The sequence below is a fragment of the Ambystoma mexicanum genome, chromosome 1p (assembly GCF_040938575.1).
Source record: "Ambystoma mexicanum isolate Mex_15411 chromosome 1p, UKY_AmexF1_1, whole genome shotgun sequence".
NCBI lineage: Eukaryota > Metazoa > Chordata > Amphibia > Caudata > Ambystomatidae > Ambystoma > Ambystoma mexicanum.
The window spans coordinates 1,264,920,159-1,264,942,620 of record NC_090921.1 but is presented as its reverse complement, the minus strand read 5'-3'; the positions used below and the strand labels follow the sequence as shown (position 1 = coordinate 1,264,942,620).

Below are 22,462 nucleotides of genomic sequence, written 5' to 3'. Positions count from 1 at the left end.
TTGTTTTCTAAGGCACCGCAACCAGGTGATTTCTTTTCCCAGGGATCGACCATGTTTGGGGTGGGAGGGCCTGTTGGGGCCAGGCACAGCTAGCCACTGTAATACCAAGATCTCCCCTAAGGTCTCCAAAAAGATTGTGACCGATGTTTGCACCAGGGGCCTATCAGGATCTGTCACTGGAATTGTACCGAGAGTGTGTTTTTCGAGGGTGATTCGCTTTATTCATGGGGTCCAACGCCCATCCCTCTTCACGTACTAGATCAACCCCTTAAGGGCCCACGGGACCTGTGGTGGCAGTAGGCCCAGCCCACCAACTCTCATCTTAGAGTGCACCTCAGCTTTCTTGAACTTCACTCCGAGCTCTGTGTTGCTTTTTTACCATGAGCGCAGTGGTCCCATAGTGTCCCCGAGAGGCTACTCGGCTCTCCTTTGGGGGTTGCCGCCAAGAACTTGGGCTTCCAGGAGCATGAGTGGGACCTCTGGTTGTAATTCACATGACCACACTTTTAGAAAATACTTTTATTTTTTTTAATGGTTGCATAACATAATGCACCCTCAGCCTTTAAAGCAATGCTTTAAGGGCCTCATGCAGGAAGTGATGTGCCCAGACCCTTCGATGAATCAAAGAAATGTAGACTCCATAGGTGCAGCTCAGAGCTGTTGCTGCTACCTCCATCAGCAGATCTTCCCATCAATCCCTCACCTCCACTGTTACCTAAAGATCCACTTCCTTCACCTTCACCCCTGCTGACTGGCTCTGGGATGGCGCAGACCAAATTGGGGACCCAGATACTGCATTAGACGAACAAAAAAGGCACCCATATCGGCAAAATCATTCCATGAGTGGTTGCAGCGGCTTATGGCTTATGGTTTATCTAGAAATTTCTTGACTGGAGAATCTCCAACAAGACTGGGGCCGGGGGTTCCTGTTTTTCGGTGTTGTACCTCAGAACAACAGACAAGTTTGGGATTCATCTACAAGCCAGAGGCGGGGGAGTTTTTAATGATTTGGCAAAAAACAGCTTCAGTACCAGCAGTGGTTAAAAAAGTGGACCTCTGACTGGCCACCAGGGGGCGCACGGATGATCGCCTACCCCGTGTGAGCTCCGTCGTCGATGGTCCGCGAAGTGACTTGAGCCCCCACGTCGCAACCCCCCCCCACGGCGACAAACCTGTGAATAAGGCGTCGGAACACCCCCCCACGGAGCAGGAAAAAACCCGAACGAAATCAGGGCTGGGAAGCCCGGGAAAACCATATCTGAAGTTTTCACCCCGTCGGTAGCGGGAAAACGAAACTAGTTGGCCCGACGCAGCCGTGCTGGAAGGCGGGCCTGCCTGGAGGAGAACACTCGACTTCTGGACTTCCCGTCGACGTGCCTCCCCCAGACCGCAGCCCTTAATGTTGGAGTGCCCTTGCTGACTCCCCAGCACGGACCCCCACTCCTGGCCTGTGGAACAACAGAAGGCCCTGCCAGGGAAGTAGGCCGCACCCCGAGTCGAGCGCGGCCTACACAGCCAGCTGAGATCAAGGCTCCTCGTAGTCCCGAAGCCCGTCACTCGGTGGATTGAACCGGACCCCCCCACCTATGTGCGCCCGGCATAGACGTACATCGCTCTAGGTGGCTCCGACCCTGACCAGGCCACGTGGGGATAAAGAGGTGGCGCGGGACCCAAGGTGAAGCGCCCGACCCCCTAGATAACTAATTGCCGCCATCGTCCTACGCCTCACAGACTGGTCACCTAAACTTTCGATGGCTTCATGTCAACCCACACGAGATACCGAAGATAGAAGACAGCCTTGAACCCTGCAGGTCTTCATAGAGGGTAGGGCCCCCTACTCAGGGGCGTGTGCCTCCTCTTACCCGGGTCGTACTGTATGGACCCACTTCACAAACTAGCCAGATTTGCCTACGATCCTCTCCCCCCGCCACGCAGTCCTGCAGCAAACATGTCCACGGACCCATCGGAGGAGAGTGCTGCCGCCACCAAAGGAGACATTACCACATTACTGAATGAGATAAAAAACATGGGAGCCAACCTAGGCGGTAAAATCGATAAAATTACCCAGAGGATGGACAGATTTGAGGAACGGTTGGAATGTGTGGAAAATAATCAAACGTCGATCGATACCCTCGAAACTCAGATGGATGTACGGATCCGTAACATTGAAAAAAGAGAGGTTGAGGCGCGGCTCAAGATGAATGACTTAGAAAATAGGGAGAGGAGGAACAATCTCTGCTTTTTCGGTATCCCAGAGCGCGAAGGAGAAACTGAAAAAGACCTCAGAGATACCATATATGATATAAAAATACTCACCGCTGATGAGGAAATTGATGAGCCCATGACCGAACGCATACACAGAGCTGCTGGACCGTCCATCGCTATCAGGACAAGACCAGGATTCTGGAGAAGGCCAGATCCGGAGGCCCACTCACAATGGGGGGCGCCCAAATCACGATCTTTCAAGATTTATCGTCACTAACATTGACACTTAGATGCCTCTGCAGCCCCCTGACGAAATGGCTCAAGGACCAAGGTACACAATATAGGTGGGGCTACCCTTTCTCGCTCACCTTTGAGCACGGGAGCAGAAAAATCGTGCTACGCTCTGAGGACAAAATCAAGGACTGCATCGCTAACTTTCTTGGCACGGGCTCCAAGGGCAACGAAGGAGGTGACAATGAGCAGCTGGGACCACAGTGGGAGCACCAGGGCCCCAGGCGCAAGAGGGTGAAGGGATCGAGGAAATATAGACGCGCCAACAACACGCCTGACAAGGAGCAAGGGAGTTGAAATGTGTACGACCCGGCCAAATGTAACTACCGGTGAAGAACGAGACACTGGCCCCCGCAGAGTTCCGAAGAAGTAATATCCGTCGTTGGGGTGCCACCGCTGGCAGGGCACCCCTCTGGAGTAAGCGAGTGTTAGGCAGAAACCTGTGCAGTTCCCTCTGGGACCACTGCAAAAGATTTAAGACTACAGGTGTTGGCAGTAAACCCACTTGGTAGCAGTCTGCACCGCACAGATTCACTGTGGTAGCTGTGGCTGAGCAGTCAGACTTCCCTCAAGAAGAGTTAGGCAGTATACAGAGGATACATAATAGGTACAGAGGCACAGTAGCACAAGCAAACACTGACCAGAGCTAGGTGTAAAAGTATAAACTTATTTATTAAAGGTACACTCATAAATTACACTAGCACAATAGAAAAGGTAAGAAAGTCAAACACAGTTACTATTACTCATATGTACATCCCTAATCATTTGTTGGACAATTCTAAGTTAACCCCACTTATTTCCAACCAGAGGTGAGCGCCTAACGTTAGATGGTACTCCAACAAGTATTACCAAAAGGGAGGGAAAAGGCAGAAATAAAGAGAGCAGTAAGGTAAAACACTTTTCACATAAGGTTAGCAAAGACAGTCAATGGTGGAACAAGGGGAATTAGTTTGGGGCCCGCTTTAGAGGGAGCCAGGCGAAAATGTGCCCAAGATCACACAATGTCACAAGTCTTTGCAGGTGAGTAGAAAAAGGTTTTACTACGGTTCTGAAAAGTTTAGTTAGGGTGTCCCAGACCTACCCAGGTTCGAGAGCCGAGGGCTAAATCTACCCCGTACAATCGGTGGCAAGGGAGGCCGGGCGGAACACAGTACCTTTAAACGTGGAAGGATTCCTCCAGCGGTGGTAGTCGTTCCTGGTAGTGGGTGCAAGTCGCGGCGTCGTCCCGAGGAAGAGGTGATCTCGACGGGGAGGAAAGCTGCAGGTCGTTGCACTACCAGGGATGAGGCCAGCCGCGGAGTTTTCCGGTCACAAAGGATTTTTACCCCTCTTTCGCGGTTGAGGTAAAAAGTGGTATCCCGGTTGCCGGGGTGCTTGGCACAGGCAAGGCGGCCACGAGATGCTTCGGGACGGCGAAAAGAAGGCAGCAACTGGTTGTCCCCACCAGTTAAGGGAAGAAGACTCTCCGGCGGGAGATCTCCTCTGTCGTCGGGAAAAGTGGTGAGACGGTTCTGCGGGGCTTGACCGGTGGTGTCGTCTTGGCAGGTCGGCTCAGCTTCTCCCTCTTCGGCTTCTTAGGTCCTGTGGCGACTTCTGAAGAACCAGTCCCAAAAACCCTGCTTTTATGCAGCAAACCCCCATTCATACAGCCTAGCTGTCACCCAAACATGCTAAGTGGTGAGCGGGGTGGCTCACCACTTGGGCCAATCACACTAGAGTGCGACCTGAGTTGGCAAGGCAACTCAGTCCAGGGTGCCTAAACCCCCTCCCACACCGCCTGTGGTACCCAGACAGAATGGCACCACTTTGGAGGGCTTCTGTGCAGAAGTCCGCCAAAAGTGGAACAAAGGCTCGACTCGGGTTCAGGGTTACTGAAGTGAACCTAGACGCCATTTTGGCGGCGAGTTCCGGCAAAAAATCCCAACCGGTGAATTTATATTAAATAAATAAACCGGCGGTATCTTTAACATTGCACCAAAAAGTGGTGCATCAAAAACAATGGGAAATCCCATTGGGGAATATTCCGGTGGAATATTTCCGTGGTATCCACTGCCACCAGCCAGAACTCGGTGAGGGGGGACGGGACAGTACCCCCTCGACAACAGACCCAGGGGCAATCTAATTGCCCCTACTACTTCCACAGTAAGATGGTTTGTACTGGTTAAGTTCCTAAGTTAAGACTAGTAAAGTCAATGGTAACTTTACAGACCCAGGGAGACAGTAGTCAGTCCCAGGGTGTGGAGTCTATGTTTGGGGGTCTCTAGGACACCCCTGTGCTACTGCACTGAGGGTGCTGTGTAACACACATTCAAAAACCAATGATGGCCTATGGGGAAAATTACCCCCTAGCCCATAAGCACATAGCAAGTCACAGAAAACACTCTCAAGTCATGTCCAAGAGTGAGGGTAAAAGAGTCTCACTCTTGCCAGGAGAAAAAAATAAACCCCACAAAATCCAGCAAAGCTGCTGGGGGACTCACTAGGTTAGGAAATTCAGCCTAAACAGAGAATTCTTCCTAACACTCGCCCCCCCCAGACTAAGGGACAGGAGGATTTAATCCACTCCTGGATGAACCTCATACCTCTAGTCGATGACATACATCCTAGAGAGTCCATCAGCATTTTGATGGTGACACCCTGACCTGTGCTCAATGGTGAAATCAAACCCTTGGAGGCAGATTGACCATCTCAATAGTTTTGGATTTTCCCCTTTCATTTGCATTAACCATCTCAAGGGTTGGTGGTCAGTCTGAATGACAAAAGTAGAACCATACAAGTATGGCCTAAACTTCTTCAGTGCCCACACAATAGCAAAGCATTCTCTTTCGATTGTTGCCCACCTTGTTTCAGGATCCTTCAGTTTTCTACTGATGAAGCAAATGGGGTGTTCCCTACCCTTCTCATCCAGTTGGCTAAGAACTGCACCTATACCTACATTGGAAGCATCAGTTTGTACAATGAAAGTTTGGTGGTAGTCAGGAGCTCTGAGTACTGGAGCTTGGCAGAGAGCTTTCTTCAGGTTTTCAAAGGCCTGATTGCATTCCTCATTCCATTTGACCTTCTTAGGGAATTTTGGAGAGGAGATCACATTCAGAGGAGAAGCTATGGTCCCATAGTTCTCAATGAAATTCCTGTAGTATCCAGTGAGGCCTAAGAAGGCTCTCACCTGGGTCTGAGTAGTAGGTGTTGTCCAATTTTGCACAGCTTCAATCTTGCTGAGCAAAGGCCTTATTTCTCCACCTCCTACCTCATGTCCAAGGTAGACCACTTTACTCTGACCAATTTGGCACTTGCTTGCCTTTATGGTCAGATTGGCCTGCTCAAGAGCCTGCAAAACATGTCCTAAGTGGGTCACATGTTCTTCCCAGGAGTGGCTGAAGACTGCAATGTCATCCAAGTATGCCATGCAGAAGTCCTCCATCCCAGCTAGAACTTGGTTCACCATCCTTTGGAATGTTGCAGGTGCATTTTTCAGTCCAAAAGGCATAACCTTGAATTGGTATAGGCCAACTGGGGTAGAAAATGCAGTTTTCTCCTTGGCATGGTCTGTCAGGGCTATTTGCCAATAGCCTGACGTAAGGTCCAGTGTGCTGAGGTACTTGGCTGCACCAAGTTTATCCACCAACTCATCTGTCCTTGGCAAAGGGTGGGCATCAGTCTTGGTGACTGCATTAAGAGCTCTATAGTCCACACAGAATCTCAACTCTTTGGATCCTGCCTTCGGTACTAACACCACTGGGCTAGACCATGGACTAGTAGAGGGCTCTATTACCCCGAGATCAAGCATCTTCTTGACATCTCCTTTGATGTGGGTTCTGACATGTTCTGACATTCTATATCCCCTGCTTTTGACTTGCAGACAGTCACCAGTGAGTATCTCATGCTGTCCCCAAGGGGTCAAGCCTGGTGAAAGTGAGAACAGGGGGGCAAACTGATTTAACATCGCTTTGCACTCCTCCTGTTGCTCAGGGGTCAGATCTGAAGAGAGATTAACTCCTTCAACCTTTTCGTCCAAAGGTAAGCCTTTCAGGAGGTCAGGTAGAGCGTCACTCTCCTCCTCCTCTTCCGATGAAGCTAGAAGCAATGCTCCTACTTCTGGTCTAGAGACATAGGCTTTGAGGCGGTTGGTGTGGAAGACTCGGGGAGTTTCCCTGGGTTTGCCCAGATCCACCAGATAGATAGTTGACCTCTCCAAGTTTTCCCACAACCTTGAAGGGTCCCATCCATTTGTCTTGCAAGGCCCTCTGCCTTGTTGGGAGCATAACTAGAACTAGCTGGTCTTGAGTAAACTCAACCATGTTAGCCTTCTGATCATGCCAATGTTTGATCAGAGCTTGGCCAGCTTTCAAGTTGTCACTTGCTTCTGCCATCATGTGTGACATTCTCCTTCGGAGACCTATCACATAGTCAGTCACTCTGACTGGCTTGGGGGAAGGAGCACTCTCCAACCCCTCCTTAATCAGGGCCAAGGGGCCTCTGACGGGATGGCCATAGAGAAGTTCAAAGGGAGAATAACCTACTCCCTCCTGAGGGACTTCCCTATAAGCAAATAGAAGGCATGGCAGTAGAAGGTCCCACTTCTTCTTAAGGGGTTCTTCTAAGGCACCTATCATGCTTTTCATGGTTCTGTTAAATCTTTCTACCAACCCGTTTGTCTGAGGGTGGTAGGCGGTTGAGAACTTGTAGGTGACTCCGCAGGTTTTCCACATGGCTTTCATGTAGTTGGACATAAAATTGGTCCCCCTGTCAGAGATCACCTCCTTAGGAAACCCAACCCTGGTAAAGATACCAAGGAGGGCCTTAGCCACATCCTGAGCTGTAACAGTCCTCATAGGAATTGCCTCAGGATATCTAGTAGCATGGTCTACTACAACAAGGATAAACCTGTTGCCTGAGGAGGTTGGGGGATCAAGGGGACCAACAATGTCAATCCCTACCCTCTCAAATGGGACTCCCACAACTGGGAGAGGCACTAAAGGTGCCACATTCTTGGAACCAACCTTACCAGAAGTCTGGCAGGTATGGCAGCTCCTGCAATACCTATCTACTTCAGCCCCCATTTTTGGCCAATAGAAGTAGAGAGAGAGCCTTTCCTTGGTCTTCTTAAAACTCAAGTGACCAGCCAAAGGAATCTTGTGGGCTAGTTGCAAGAACTGTTGTCTGTTCTCTTGGGGCACTATCAGGCATTGGTATGCTCCAGGTTCAGATTCGGTTGGTTCACTGTAGAAGAGGCCATCTTCCCAGTGTAACCTATACTTCCCAAGCTCTTGCCCATCAGCCTGACAAGCTGCCTGCTGGCGGAGACCCTCCAGAGTTGGACATTCTCTTTGTCCCTTACGGAAAGCTGTCCTGCTGGGTCCACCTTCGGCCAGTAAAGACTGCAGCTCAGGATGGTCAGCCGGGTCCAGGTCTCCAATAAGTTTTGGGCCTCCTACTAGCTCTTCTTCAGAGTCTAGCTCAATCAAACAGGGTTGTACCGCCCTCTCAGCCTCAGCTGGAGGTGGAGTTACAGGTGTAACTTTGGACAACCTCGGGGAAGTCCTTGTTGGAAGCACTGGAGTGCTTGCTGTAGGCTTTTTCCTAGGAGTCTTGGGTTGCCCCTTTGCTCCTGATCTGGTAGTTACTGCAGTAAGTTGCTCCAGTGGGAGAGGAGTAATTTCTGTCATCATCTCCTGAGATAAACCTCGCAGGGTTTTCTCTCTTGCAGATTTGGTGAGCTCCTGTAACCTTTTACTAGGCGGTCTGGGGGTATGTGACACAACCCCAAGAGCTTTGAGGTCATTTCCTAGCAGAACTCTTCCTGGCACTTCACATTGTATACTGACAGGTGTCTTCACAGCCATATCATTGCACTGGATGAGAACTGGTAACTGGGGACACATCTGCACAGGCCCTCCAGCTAACTTGGTGAGGCATTTGGGTGCCTTAGCAACATCCTCTGCCTTGAAAAATGATTCATCCACCACAGTTATGCTGGCCCCAGTGTCCCTGATGGCAGGAGTCTCCTGACCATTTACGTGGATACTGTCCTTATAATACTCTTTAGTATTATCTGGGATAGAATTATATACATCTAAATTCTGCTGTTCCCACAACCCCAGAGAGACTAATGAAACACTGGCTGAGACTCCAGTGGGTTCATCAGCCAGTAGTAGAAAGTTTCCACTTGCCATAGTGACTTCCTCCTCTGGAGCGAAGGCTAAGGAGACAAGTTGGACCCCGGAAGGTTTACCCTTACATCTGGGATCTCCTTTCACATGGTCAGTAGCCTTACAAACATAACAGGCCCCAAAGGTCCTTTGGAATGGAGGCTTGTTCTGACCTCCTTCTGGTTTAGCACCAGAAGGTATACTACTCTGCTGTGGTTTCCCAGGTGGCTTGCCCTTATGGTTTTGTTTGGAGCCCTCTTTGGAATTAGGATTATTAGAATTCTCTTTGGAGTCTTTCTTAGGCTGTCTTCCCTTATCCTTCTTCTGAGTTACCCCAGAATCCTTGTGAGTAGCCCTGTTGGCAACCCACAAGTCAGCAGCCTTAGCTAGCTTCCTAGGATCTAATTCCTGTGAATCAGCCAAGTGCTGTCTGAGCTCAGGAGAGCAGGCATCATAAATTGACTCCATCATTACAAGATTTCTCATTCCTTCATAAGTGTTCACCTTGTAACCCTTAATCCATCCCTCTAAGTTTTTCAACCCTTCACACACCCAGGTAGCCCAAGGGGTACCATCATGCTTTTTGAGGCTCCTAAACCTCTTAAGATACTGGGAAGGGGTCTTCCCAAACCTAGCTATCAAAGCTAGTTTCACACATTCATACTCTTTCCTATCCTCCTCCCCCAACTCCATTACCACATCAGTTGCAACAGGGGGAAGCCTAGAGAACAACCAGGTGAGTAACTCATTACCTGTGATGTTCTGGAGCCCATGATTATACTCAAACATAGACAACCAATCCAACACATCCAACTTAGGCTCATACATACCAATCAATTCCTTAGGCATCCGGGGTCTTTTAGGACTGGAACTTCTAGAGGAGCCAGAGAGAGAAGCATTCTCAACAGACAATTTCTTCATTTCTAGCTCATACTTGAGCTCCATTTCCCTTAGCCTTAGTTCTTTGTCAGTTTGAGCATTAAGTTTCTTGTACTCTAATTCAAGTTTAATTTTCTCTAGTTCAAAGTATTGAGGGCTAAATGTGGGACCTGGCAAAGGTCCAGTAGGTACAGCTGGTAGAGCAGACAGAGGCCTAGAGGGACTATCTACAACAGTTTCATCCTCCTCTTCTGGTTCTGACCCAAGATCATCAATACTTTGTTCCATATCAAGATCATTGCTGCTTTCTACATTTGCTGGAGTGATAGGTTCCTCTGGACCATCCTCCAGACTTTGGTTTTCTAACAACCTTTCTATTAGCTCTATTTTCTTTCCTTTAGTCATGAGATTCTTATGCTTACAGAGAAGTCTTAGACAATCAGCAGTTTTTGTAGCAAGGGACTCTTGACTATAACTTTCCATAGTAGACAGGTTAAAAATGACTTTTTTTTTTCTTGTGCTTAAGCTTTGTGGTTAGTTGCACTAAGGTATCTCAAAAGTACTCTAAAGTGTATACTCAATACAGATCCCACCGCTGCCACCAGTGTTAGGCAGAAACCTGTGCAGTTCCCTCTGGGACCACTGCAAAAGATTTAAGACTACAGGTGTTGGCAGTAAACCCACTTGGTAGCAGTCTGCACTGCACAGATTCACTGTGGTAGCTGTGGCTGAGCAGTCAGACTTCCCTCAAGAAGAGTTAGGCAGTATACAGAGGATACATAATAGGTACAGAGGCACAGTAGCACAAGCAAACACTGACCAGAGCTAGGTGTAAAAGTATAAACTTATTTATTAAAGGTACACTCATAAATTACACTAGCACAATAGAAAAGGTAAGAAAGTCAAACACAGTTACTATTACTCATATGTACATCCCTAATCATTTGTTGGACAATTCTAAGTTAACCCCACTTATTTCCAACCAGAGGTGAGCGCTTAACGTTAGATGGTACTCCAACAAGTATTACCAAAAGGGAGGGAAAAGGCAGAAATAAAGAGAGCAGTAAGGTAAAACACTTTTCACATAAGGTTAGCAAAGACAATCAATGGTGGAACAAGGGGAATTAGTTCGGGGCCCGCTTTAGAGGGAGCCAGGCGAAAATGTGCCCAAGATCACACAATGTCACAAGTCTTTGCAGGTGAGTAGAAAAAGGTTTTACTACGGTTCTGAAAAGTTTAGTTAGGGTGTCCCAGACCTACCCAGGTTCGAGAGCCGAGGGCTAAATCTACCCCGTACAATCGGTGGCAAGGGAGGCCGGGCGAACACAGTACCTTTAAACGTGGAAGGATTCCTCCAGCGGTGGTAGTCGTTCCTGGTAGTGGGTGCAAGTTGCGGCGTCGTCCCGAGGAAGAGGTGATCTCGACGGGGAGGAAAGCTGCAGGTCGTTGCACTACCAGGGATGAGGCCAGCCGCGGAGTTTTCTGGTCACAAAGGATTTTTACCCCTCTTTCGCGGTTGAGGTAAAAAGTGGTATCCCGGTTGCCGAGGTGCTTGGCACAGGCAAGGCAGCCACGAGATGCTTCGGGACGGCGAAAAGAAGGCAGCAACTGGTTGTCCCCACCAGTTAAGGGAAGAAGACTCTCCGGCGGGAGATCTCCTCTGTCGTCGGGAAAAGTGGTGAGACGGTTCTGCGGGGCTTCACCGGTGGTGTCTTCTTGGCAGGTCGGCTCAGCTTCTCCCTCTTCGGCTTCTTAGGTCCTGTGGCGACTTCTGAAGAACCAGTCCCAAAAACCCTGCTTTTATGCAGCAAACCCCCATTCATACAGCCTAGCTGTCACTCAAACATGCTAAGTGTTGAGCGGGGTGGCTCACCACTTGGGCCAATCACACTAGAGTGCGACCTGAGTTGGCAAGGCAACTCAGTCCAGGGTGCCTAAACCCCCTCCCACACCCCCTGTGGTACCCAGACAGAATGGCACCACTTTGGAGGGCTTCTGTGCAGAAGCCCGCCAAAAGTGGAACAAAGGCTCGACTCGGGTTCAGGGTTACTGAAGTGAACCTAGACGCCATTTTGGCGGCGAGTTCCGGCAAAAAATCCCAACCGGTGAATTTATATTAAATAAATAAACCGGCGGTATCTTTAACATTGCACCAAAAAGTGGTGCATCAAAAACAATGGGAAATCCCCTTGGGGAATATTCCGGTGGAATATTTCCGTGGTATCCACTGCCACCAGCCAAAACTCGGCGAGGGGGGACGGGACAGTACCCCCTCGACAACAGACCCAGGGGCAATCTAATTGCCCCTACCAGTACTTCCACAGTAAGATGGTTTGTACTGGTTAAGTTCCTAAGTTAAGACTAGTAAAGTCAATGGTAACTTTACAGACCCAGGGAGACAGTAGTCAGTCCCAGGGTGTGGAGTCTATGTTTGGGGGTCTCTAGGACACCCCTGTGCTACTGCACTGAGGGTGCTGTGTAACACACATTCAAAAAACAATGATGGCCTATGGGGAAAATTACCCCCTAGCCCATAAGCACATAGCAAGTCACAGAAAACACTCTCAAGTCATGTCCAAGAGTGAGGGTAAAAGAGTCTCACTCTTGGCAGGAGAAAAAAATAAACCCCACAAAATCCAGCAAAGCTGCTGGGGGACTCACTAGGTTAGGAAATTCAGCCTAAACAGAGAATTCTTCCTAACAGCGACGATGTAAACTCTTGCGGGAGGCCCCGGGAACGCACGTAACGTTAAACATTTATATGCTTGTTGCCATTACTGTTGAAATGTTGAAGTTTTACAATGTTTTTGGGGGGGGATTGAAAAGGGGGCTCACCCTTAAGTTGTGATGGTATATTCGACCGGGACCGTGAAGCAACGGTCCCCACTGATGGTCCACCAACGGGCCGCACAATGTCATCCGGCCCGTACCGGACGCCGTCAACAGCTGCCCAGGCAGCACCCCCAGTTCCCAAGCTCAATGGAGCTCCACCAGATACGGCGGAACAGGGGGGGAGAGGTGAAGGGTCAGAGACACTTGGGAAATGTATGCGCATCATTGGGCGCACTCCGGAATGTCACCGTTCAGATGTCACTGAGAATCGGCAAACCTATGTGGCTGCAACAAATGCGCGATCCTCAAACCCAAATCATCGATGGCTTCACTTGAGAAGTCTCAGGGCAAGGGTCTCCTGAGAGTTGGGACTGTCAATGCGAAGGGACTGAACTCTCCTACTAAGACATCACTGGTTCCACAGAGAATTCCGTAGATCTAACATAGACATTCTTCTCATCCAAGAGACGAAATTTGCAAGGGGAGAGGAGCGAAGAAGACGCGGGGGTATGGAATACTGGGGCTCCGGCCCACTCAGAAAGGCAGGTGTCGGAATCCTCATCAAGAAGGGAGTTGGGTTTGAATTGGAAAAGACTTGGTCGGATGTGAGTGGTCGAGCCCTTCTAATAGTGGGGAGAATTGCACGAGTCCAGGTCACAATTGCTACAATATACTCACCCAACAGTGGACAGGCCGGATTCCTTAGAAAAACGATCCCCAAAATTGTGCTAGAGACCGCGGGTCAGCTCATCCTAGGTGGTGACTTTAATCAATGGGTAGACCCTGCCGTGGACTGGAGACCAGGCACGCCGGGCCTGAAGACCCAACACAAAGGGAACCGTACTGAATTCGCCGCCATGATGGATCTATACGACCTACGTGACGTGTGGAGGTCTCTACACCCGGACGAAAGTGGCTTCACCTTTTATTCGCATCCTCATGGCACACTCACACGGATAGATTACATATTCCTTTCTCCTGACCTTTCAGAATCCACAAGCTACCCTGGAATCGTCCCAATAACATGGTCTGATCATGATATGGTCTTGGCGGACGTCAATTGGACCGACCTACCAGTCGCTGGGGGATCTTGGCGCTGCAACGAGTGATGCAGTGTTCAAAATCGAAATGGAGACCGAGATCGAAGAATATTTTAAGGTAAACAACAACGGGGAGGTCTCCAAACAAGTGATTGGGAGGCTGGGAAGGCCACCTGGAGGGGAGTACTGATGAGCGAGGGCTCCTCTAAAAAAAGGGAACGTAAAATTATAGAAAATAAACTACGTAATGAGATACACCAGCTGGAAGCGGAAGTAAGAGATAATGCAGGGGTAGACCCCACCAAACTAGACGCAGCCCACCGTAAAAGGGAGGAACTACGACTGTTAGAACATGGCCAGGTGGTGAGAAAACTGCAATTCCTCAAGCAAACATATTATGAGAAAGGGGACAAGGCCGGTGCACTACTAGCTGCCAGGTTAAGAGAACGGAGGGACGAACGTAAGGTGAGAGAGATAACAGAGCCCACCACTCCCCCGGCCGACCCCCCCGCTCAATTCCCGAGTGCTTCGCCGACTTCTACCACAACTTATACACCTCTGAGCTGATCTCTACCCAATCTGACATATCCTCCTATCTGTCCTCAATCAACATGCCTACAGTAACACTTGCGGAAGCCGAGCTCCTTGATACCCCAATACTTGAGCATGAGATACGAGATGCAATCAAACGACTAACGCTAGGGAAATCCCCGGGGGAGGATGGTTTCACGGCAGGCTTTTACAAAACCTTTAGCGACCAACTCTCTTCCTTCCTCACAGAACTTTTTAATGAGATAGTGGACACTGGGGCTGCCCCGGAATCTTTCAAGAAAGCCCTCATAACAGTCATCCCTAAGGAAGGCAGGGACCCCAAATTATGTGGATCATACCGCCCCATCTCCCTCCTCAACCTCGACGCCAAGATCTATGCTCGAGTGTTGGCCGCAAGACTGGAAACCTTGATGCCTAAATTGATCCACCCTGACCAGGTTGGGTTTATTCTTGGGAGGCAGGGTGCCGACACCATGCGCAAAACTCTACACCTCATTCACGCAGCACATAATCTACCAGAGGACCCGGTCCTCTTATCCATTGATGCAGAGAAGGCCTTTGACAGGGTGGAGTGGGATTTCCTGAGAGCAGTCCTCCAGAAAGTAGGGATAGGCCCCAAATTCTGCGATGGGATACGTGCAATATATACCTCCCCCAAAGCATCGATATTCGTGAACGGGGAGTATTCCAGGTGGGTTGCGCTGCAGCGAGGAACTAGACAAGGATGCCCCCTTTCCGCGATCTTGTTTGCACTATCACTTGAACCTCTGGCCCAAAAACTTAGAGAAGATCCCCTGATAGAAGGTATACGGTTGGGAGAAACGGAATATAAAGTAGCGTTGTACGCAGATGATATCCTTCTACATGTGACCAAACCCAATTACTCTATTCCCCATGCCCTAAAACTAATAGAGGAATATGGCCAATACTCCGGCTTCAAAGTAAACAAGTCAAAGTCCACTCTCTTCCCCCTCCAAGGCACCCCTGATGAGAACAATGCCAAGTTCCTACCACTCGGGCTTGATCTGCAGCACACGAAACTGCAATACCTGGGTATTCAGATTACTAGATCCCTAAGCGACTTATATGAGGCCAACTTCCCCCTCCTCCTCCGACGATTCGAGGCAGACCTTGAGAAGTGGAGTAAATTGACGATCTCTTGGCTGGGGCGTATCAACGCCGTCAAGATGGTGTGCCTCCCCCGCTTCCTCTACCCTTTCCAGATGCTCCCAATTGAGATGCCCAAAACATTCTTCACAGAGGCCCGTAAAATCATGATGCGATTTATTTGGCAGGGGAAAAGACCAAGGATCGCATATGACACACTTATACTCCCCAAAGACAAAGGAGGGGTAGGCCTTCCCGATCTAACTACTTACTACAAAGCCGTCCAGATACGTGTCTTGATTCCGTACCTTAGAGACCACAAACACCTGCAATGGGTACAGATGGACAATCATTACATGTCCCCCGCCACGGTAGCGGAATGGCTATGGTCTCCTTACAAGAGGGTCCAGAGGAGAATCAAACACCATCCCATACTGACCACCATATGGAGCATATGGCACACTGGGAAAGAGATGCGAGAAGCCACAACCTGGCCATCCCCGCTCAGTCACTTGTGGTCTCCCGGCATAAACGACCATATTCCGAATTTAGAACGGTTTCAGTCATGGTATGAGGCGGGCCTGGAGAGGGTGGGGCAACTCCAAAGAAAGGACTCGTTCATAACGCTACCGGACCTAACCACAGCATTGGGGATAGGTAACTTATCGACATTCCACTTTCTCCAATTGAAGGGGGTGCTAATGAAACCTGAGTGGAGAGAGAAATTGAAGAGAGATCTTACCGCCTTCGAGAAACTACTAGACTCCAGAACGGAAATGAAAGGTCTTATATCTGTGATGTATCAGACGCTAATAGCGGCGGGGGGTGGATCTACAGACCCCCTTAGAGCCACGTGGGAAAAAGACTTTGGTGAAGAGATACTCCCCGACCGATGGGATTTAATGTGCAGAGCTGCACCTAAAGCCTCCTTGTCCAATCAATACAAGCTCCATGTCATAAAGCTCTTACATAGGTGGCATTATGATCCACTTAAACTTTCTAAAATGTTCCAGTCGTTGAGCCCGAGATGCTGGAGGAACTATGGAGCATCTGCTGACTACTGGCACATGTGGTGGAGCTGCCCGCATATCACAGTGTATTGGACCGAGGTCCTGGGATGGATTAAGGAGATCGATGGAATCCAAAGAGAGCTCGACCCACTCCTTGTGTTGTTCGGCCTTGAGAGAGACGATGAAGAGTGGCTCCGGGTGAGAGGCCTGGCCCCCCAGCTGCTGTTGGCGGCGAGAGCCCTGATAGCGATTAAATGGAAGTCTCCCCTAACCCCAGGGAAACATGAATGGATTAAACTGGCCACGAGCATTTACGTGATGGAAACGATCACAGCCTCCCTGCACAATAAATCAGCTAAATGTGAAACCTTATGGATGGACTTTAAGAACAAACACATCACACCTATCACAGACTCCCAGTCAGAAGAACCCTCAGAAGCCTAACTTAACGAGGTCATATTCTAAAGAACACTGCGAAGGATCAGAGACTCATTCCCAGCAGCCACGGTGACGCCAGATGTCGCACTATGCCAAATATGTGCTCCCAATGTTTATGTTAAATGATTATACTTACGATGTACATTATCCCAAGTGGGGGAGGGGGGTGGGAGCGGGTTGGGGTGAACAGTGTAAGAGACATACCCAGGCAAATGGAACTGTCACGAATGTATGCCATTTTAATATTGTTTGTTACTTTGCATTGCTTCTCTGACATGTACCCCTGGACGATGTACAATTTTCTTTGAATACTGTTTGCCCTTCTTTTGTCTTCTGTTTCTGTAAAACCAACAAAGGAAAATTTTTTAAAAAAAAAAAGTGGACCTCTGTTTCTGCACACTCTTTCAGAGAAGCTGAGTGTCATGGGGCAACCTCCATCCCGTTCAACCATACTGTCCGCTCTTCCTACTCTTTGTCCTCCTAAAAAGGGACTTCTTGGCTGAGAAAAACATCTCCTGGACTCAGGTGGCAAAAAGCTCTAACAAAACATGTCCATACGTTTTCGCCAAGCTAATGCAGAGACATTTATAGCAGTGACAAATTTGACATTTTTGAGATAACTAGGGGAATAGACTCTCTTTTCCCCTACACTATGGGGTGGAGTTCTGCTTGGGATGGTCTGAGGTAAGACAAGTGCCTCAGGAACTTTTGGAGGCCTCGTATCAACACTTGGACACAGCGGCTTGCTGTATGGCAATGTGTGCAGCCTTATGTAGCCAAGTCTTCAGGAGGGCTAATACATTTCACCTGACGTTCTAGATGAAATTATGTACTTGCCCTTAGATGTACTTGGTGGTAGATATGGTCGACTTTGATGTGGTAGAAATCTTCAGTCCAGACATGGATGAGGAGTTAAAGAGGAAAAATAACAAAGGCTCTTGCCAAGACTGGCCCATGGGACCCAGAGAGTAAGTCTCTCCCACTGAAAAATATGGGAGGATTTTGCAGATTCCAACAGTAATGTAACTGCACGTGCAAGTCGCCCAATTCTCCCCAAAAGAAATAGCCGGCCCCTCTCTGAGAGGCTTCATTTCACATCCCAGCCTGTCAAGGGATCCAAAACAGTCTAAGTGACATGAAAGTCAAGATCCACAGCAGTCCTCTAGGGGCTAGGATATCCTCTTTTATACATTTGTGGAAGGTCATATCAGGCAGTCTTGAGTCATCTCGGTCTGTGGCCGAGGCTACTGCCTTCCCCTCTCTCCTTTTACTCCTTCATCCCCCAACCCGTTCAACAAGGCACAGAACCCTTACTTCAGAAAATCAAATCCAGAAACATTTATCAATTAACAAAATCAATGTTTTTCCACATGACCCAAACCTCTTAGTACCCTAGAAAGTAAGTCCACTGTAAGGCCGGGTGGCCTATCGACTGACCCCGAGACAGTGGATTGACTGGGTGGGATGTATGCATGGCATGTTGAGGATACTTGGGGCTATACAATGCTATCCTGGAATGTAGCTGGTGTGAATAGACTCTTGGCTGACCCAGGCTGGTGCAACTATGTTGGTGAGGTCCATGTCGTAATACTATTGGAGACATGGGCTGTGGAGCCTGTTTTCCTACAAGGTTATCATACCTTCCACTCCATGGGGGCGATGTGGCAGGCCCAGGGGTGGCCTGTTGGTGTGGGTGGATGTTACTCTAGGTTGGAAGATTGAGGTTATTGATACTGGCTCCATAGATTTGCAACTTCTGCTAGTCATGACAGCCAAGGATGACCTGTTATGGCTTTACAAAATGTATAACAGTCCATCACTGGGCTTGGTAACATTAGCCTGTCTGCAGAATTCAATCAATAATAAGTGCTGCCTAGCCTTGCGATCAAATTCCACCCTTGTGGCCGGTGATTTTGTTAGGCAGAAGCCTGTGCAGTTCCCTTAGGGACCACTGCAAAAGATTTAAGACTACAGGTGTTGGCAGTAAACCCACTTGGTAGCAGCCTGTACCACCCAGATTTACCTGGTAGCTGTGGCTGAGCAGTCAGACTTCCCTCAAGAAGAGTTAGGCAGTATGCAAAGTATACACAATAGGCACTCAGATACAACAATCTTTCAAGCAAACACTGACCAGAGCTTTGGTATCAAAGTATATAATTATTTATTTAAAAACACACTGTTGAAAACACTCCAGCACTCTTATTGTAAAATATTCTAAACACAGTTACTATTATAATATATACACCCCTTTTTCCTTATCAGATAAGTCACTGTAAAACACCACTTATTTTCATACAGAGGTGAGCGCTTAACTAGATGGCACTCCAATAAGTTTGTGAGAAAGGGAGGAAAAAAGACAGAATATGGAAAGGTACACCACTCTAAGATTCAGGAACACTGTTAGCAAGGCAGAAGAGCAAAAGTCACTGGTAAGCCAAAGTCCAAAGGCTGGGCCCACTCTTAGAGAGAGCAGAGCACAAATGCGCCCAAGATCACACAGTTACACTAGGCTTAGAAAGTCTTGCAGAGGGTTCAAAAAGAGTTTAGAGAGGCTTAGGAAAGTTTAGCCAGGGTGTCCCAGGCTAACCCAGGTTCGAAAGCCGGGGGCTAAATCTACCCCGTACATTCGGTAGCAAGGGAAGCCAGGCGGGACATGGTACCTTAAGTGGGAAGGATCCTCCAGCGGTGGCAGTTGTTCCTGGTAGTGGGTGCAAGTTGCGTCGTCGTCCAGGGGAAGAGAAGATCTCGACTTGGAGGAAAGATGAAGGTCGTTGCCCTACCAGGGCAGAAACCAGCCGTGGAGTTTTCCGGTTAAAGGTGGTACCTTTGTTTCGCGGTCGTGCCAAAACGTGGTATCCCGGTTGCCGGGGTGCTTGGCACAGGCTCGTCGGGAAGGCGAAAATACGGTGAAACTGGTTATCCCCACCAGTCAAAGGAAGAAGACTCTCCGGCGGGAGATCTCCTCTGTTGTTGGGAAAAAGTGGTGAGACGGTCTAGCAGGGCTCCACCGGTGGTGGTGTCGTGGCAGGTCGGCTCAGCTTCTCCCTCGTCAGATTCTTAGGTCCTGTGGCGACCTCTGAAGTTCCAGTCCCCAAAGCCCTGCTTTTATGCAGCAAACCCCCATTCACTCAGCCTAGCTGTCACTCAAACATGCTAAGTGGTGAGCCGGTCGGCTCACCACTTGGGCCAATCAGGATGGCGTGCGACTTGAGTTGCCTGGGCAACTCAGTCCAGGGTGCCTAAATTCCCCTCCACCCCTCCTAAGTACCCCAGACAGAGTGGCACCACTTTGGAGGGCTTCTGTGGAGAAGCCCGCCAAAAAGTGGAACAAAGGGCTCGATTTGGGTTGGAGTCACAGAAGAGAACACAAACGCCATTTTTGAATCAAGTTTTGGCAAAAAATATCAACCAGAGAATTAATATTAATTAAATAAACCGGCGGTACGGTCGAGGCTACCGTAAATAATTAAATAAAGATAATAGCCTAAAACAATGGGAAATCCCATAGGAAAATATTCGCGGTTGAATATAAAAAGTAGTATCCACTGCCACCAGCCAAAACTCGATCGGGGGGACGGAGACGTGCCCGCTCGACTAACAGACCCTGGGGCAATCGAATTGCCCCAGCCAGTACGTCCACAATATGATGGTTTGTACTGGTTCTGTTCAGAATTTAAGACTAGTAAAGTCAATGGTGACTTTACATGCCCTGGGAGACAGTAGTCAGTCCCAGGGTATGGAGTCCATACTGCGGGGTCACTATGACACCCCTGTGTCACTGCACTGAGGGTGCTGTGTAACACATATCACAAAAACACATGAAGCCCTATGGAGTAAAAGACCCCATAGCCCATTAAACACATCTAGATTCAAAGAAACACACCCAAATCATGTCCAAGAGTGAGGGTAAAAGAGTCTCACTCTTGGCAGGAGAAAAAAATAAACCCCAAAAATCCAGCAAAGCTGCTGGGGGACTCACTAGGTTAGGAAATTCAGCCTAAAAAGAGAATTCTCCCTAACACTCACCCCCCCCCCCTAGACTAAGGGACAGGAGGATTTAATCCACTCCTGGATGAACCTCATACCTCTAGTCGATAACATACATCCTAGAGAGTCCATCAGCATTTTGATGGTGACACCCTGACCTGTGCTCAATGGTGAAATCAAACCCTTGCAGGCAGATTGACCATCTCAATAGTTTTGGATTTTCCCCCTTCATTTGCATTAACCATCTCAAGGGTTGGTGGTCAGTCTGAATGACAAAAGTAGAACCATACAAGTATGGCCTAAACTTCTTCAGTGCCCACACAATAGCAAAGCATTATCTTTCTATTGTTGCCCACCTTGTCTCAGGATCCTTCAGCTTACGGCTGATGAAGCAAATGGGGTGCTCCCTACCCTTCTCATCCAGTTGGCTTAGAACTGCACCTATACCTACATTGGAAGCATCAGTTTGTACAATGAAAGTTTGGTGGTAGTCAGGAGCTCTCAATACTGGAGTTTAGCAAAGAGCTTTCTTCAGTTTTTCAAAGGCCTGATTGCACTCCTCATTCCATTTGACCTTTTTAGGGAATTTTGGAGAGGAGATTACATTCAGTGGAGAAGCTATGGTCCCATAGTTCTCAATGAAATTCCTGTAATACCCAGTAAGGCCTAGGAAGGCTCTCACTTGGGTTTGAGTAGTAGGTGTTGTCCAGTTTTGCACAGCTTCAATCTTGCTGAGCAAAGGCCTTATTTCTCCACCTCCTACCTCATGCCCAAGGTAGACCACCTTACTTTGACCTATCTGGCATTTACTTGCCTTGATAGTCAAATTGGCCTGTCCAAGAGCCTGCAAAACATGTCCTAGGTGGTTCACATGATCTTCCCAGGAGTGGCTGAAGACTGCAATGTCATCCAAGTATGCCATGCAGAAGTCCTCCATCCCAGCCAGAACTTGGTTCACCATCCTTTGGAATGTAGCAGGTGCATTTTTTAATCCAAAAGGCATGACCTTAAACTGGTACAAGCCAACTGGGGTGGAAAATGCAGTTTTCTCCTTGGCATGGTCTGTCAAAGCTATTTGCCAATAGCCTGACGTAAGGTCAAATGTGCTGAGGTACTTGGCGGAACCAAGTTTATCCACCAACTCATCTGTCCTGGGTAAAGGGTGGGCATCAGTCTTGGTGACTGCATTAAAAAGCTCTTTAGTCCACACAGAATCTCAAGTCTTTGGATCCTGCCTTTGGTACTAACACAACTGGGCTAGACCATGGACTAGTAGAGGGTTCTATTACCCCGAGATCAAGCATCTTCTTGACCTCCCCCTTGATATGGGTTCTCACATTTTCTGACATTCGGTATCCTCTGCTTTTGACTGGCAGACAGTCACCAGTGAGTATCTCGTGCTGTCCCCAAGGGGTCAAGCCTGGTGAGAGTGAGAACAGGGAGGCAAACTGATTTAACATAGATTTGCACTCCTCTTGTTGCTCAGGTGTCAGATCTGAAGAGAGATTGACTCCTTCAATTTTTTTCATCTAAAGGTACACCTCTGAGGAGATCAGGGAGAGACTCACTCTCTTCTTCCTCTGCTGCTGAAGCTAGAAGCAAGGCTCCTACTTCAGGTCTGGAGATGTACGCCTTCAGTCGGTTGATGTGGAAGACTCTAGGAGCTTCCCTGGGTCTGCCCAGATCCACCAGATAGTTGACCTCTCCAAGTTTTCCCACAACTTTGAAGGGTCCCATCCATTTGTCTTGCAAGGCCCTCGGCCTTGTTGGGAGCATAACGAGAACTAGCTGGTCTTGAGTGAACTCAACCATGTTAGCCTTTTGATCATGCCAATGCTTGACCAAAGCTTGTCAAGCTTTCAGGTTATCACTAGCTTCTGCCATCATGTGTGACATTCTCCTTTGGAGACCTATCACATAGTCAGTCACTCTGACTGACTTGAGGGGAGGAGCGCCTTCCAACCCCTCCTTA

The 22,462-nt window shown here is 48.7% G+C and overlaps 1 protein-coding gene across 1 annotated transcript in view; it reads left to right on the top strand.

The window, feature by feature from the left end:
* SHANK1 (SH3 and multiple ankyrin repeat domains 1) overlaps positions 1–22,462 on the top strand; it is a 2,604,687-nt gene that overhangs the window by 1,054,366 nt on the left and 1,527,859 nt on the right. The window lies entirely within an intron of this gene.